The following is a 1,631-nucleotide window of genomic DNA, read 5'->3' as shown; positions in this document are numbered from 1 at the left end:
TTGCTCTTCTTTTTTTTTTTTTTCCTGTTCTCTTCCTTTTTCCCTGTTCTCCCTCTAACAATAAAAATGGTCTGTTTCACAAGCTTGTACCAATTTGGGATTTCACACTTTGGTACAGGAGATCTGCATGGTATGGTTTGCAGTCTAATAAATGTTAATGCTACTCCTGACTCTCCCCCAGCCAAAGATCTGAATAAGCAGGAAGACATTTTTCTGATGCCATTTCTCCATTACTGGAGTGAATGCCTGAGTTCTGTTGATATTATTTGCACTCAAATGGAGAAGCAGCAGAGTGCAGCATTTTCATTCCTTACCATCCACTACCTTCTCATGTACTCTAAAATCCAGGACATGTCATAGGAAGTTTATTAATTATGTCTAAATAAAAGATATGAAACTGTAGAGGCTAAGATAGCACCAGGCCACATTGATTTGAATCTCTGCTTTAATTGCTGATTAGATCAGCAGTTGGGAAAGCTTCATTCAGATAATCGATTTCTGCCTTGTTTTTGTACTTTAGGCTGTGTTTTCCTGCTCACCCCTCCCTGACAGATTTTTTTCCACTTCTCTATTTGTTGGTAACCAAATTAACATATTTTCACACAGCTGCACCAATTTTAAACTCCCTTTGGCCATGCTTTGCATCCCCCTCAGATGCATCATATTAAGGGTGGCCTGTTCTTCATGAGCTGTTTATGTGCCCTTGTCTGCAAACAGGTGAGCAACCACAGCCTGCTGGAGGGTTTGAGCCAGCCAGTCCCTGTGAGTGAGTGACCAGCTCCTCCTTCCCTGCCATTGTCCCAAGCAGCTCCTGGCATCTCCTGCCTGAGGAGCTCTCTAGCATCTCCACCCTTCCCACAGTTCTCAGGTACTTGGAATATATTTTGTGTAGGTGAACCACGCATAGGCAACTTCTGAGATCAGAAGAGGTGGCTGCCACCACCAGCAGCAATATGTTGACTTTTTTCTGAATACACCTGTGTGTTTTAAAGGCATTGCCAGCCTGACATTCTGATTGAGGCCCTTGAAATTTTATGTTTCTTGTATTAAGAGACACTAAATGTTATCTGTTCATATTAGATGCCTGTTCACTGATTCAGAAGTTGCAGTAAGTTTCATTTGGATGGAAAAGTGGAATCCAATTAATTATTTAGAGTTGTCTTAATTACTTAGCAATATATTTAATGTGCTGGAGAAATAAGTTGACTAAAATGTTTTGATTAAGCCTGTTAATGAAATGGTAGATTCTAATCCTGCAGGATTTTAGCTCTAGCACGTTTTATCACCACACAGTAATTTTTCCACATAAAGCAGGAATGTCTTTTATATGCCAGTTGGTTAAAATGTGGATTAACAGTGTATGTGGAGTACAATTATGAGAATTAATTGAAACTAAGGATTTCTTTGCTTTCACGGAGAGCTGCCTGCTGGCCATGGCAGGGTGAGCAGTTCAAGGCAGCTTTGGTTTCTGATGGTTTCTTCTCTTCGTTGACTTCATTCATTTCAGTGGTTTGGCTTTCCTTAAACTTCACCAGCAAACATGGCCTTCTTCTGACTTCTCATAACTAGAATTGCTGTAGGAATAATAAACAATAATGATTTAAGTAGATTGTCACAATTTCAAATATTGG

Source organism: Lonchura striata, chromosome 2 (assembly GCF_050655825.1).
Source record: "Lonchura striata isolate lonStrDom1 chromosome 2, ASM5065582v1, whole genome shotgun sequence".
NCBI classification, from domain to species: domain Eukaryota; kingdom Metazoa; phylum Chordata; class Aves; order Passeriformes; family Estrildidae; genus Lonchura; species Lonchura striata.
Note: the sequence above shows the minus strand (reverse complement) of the source record.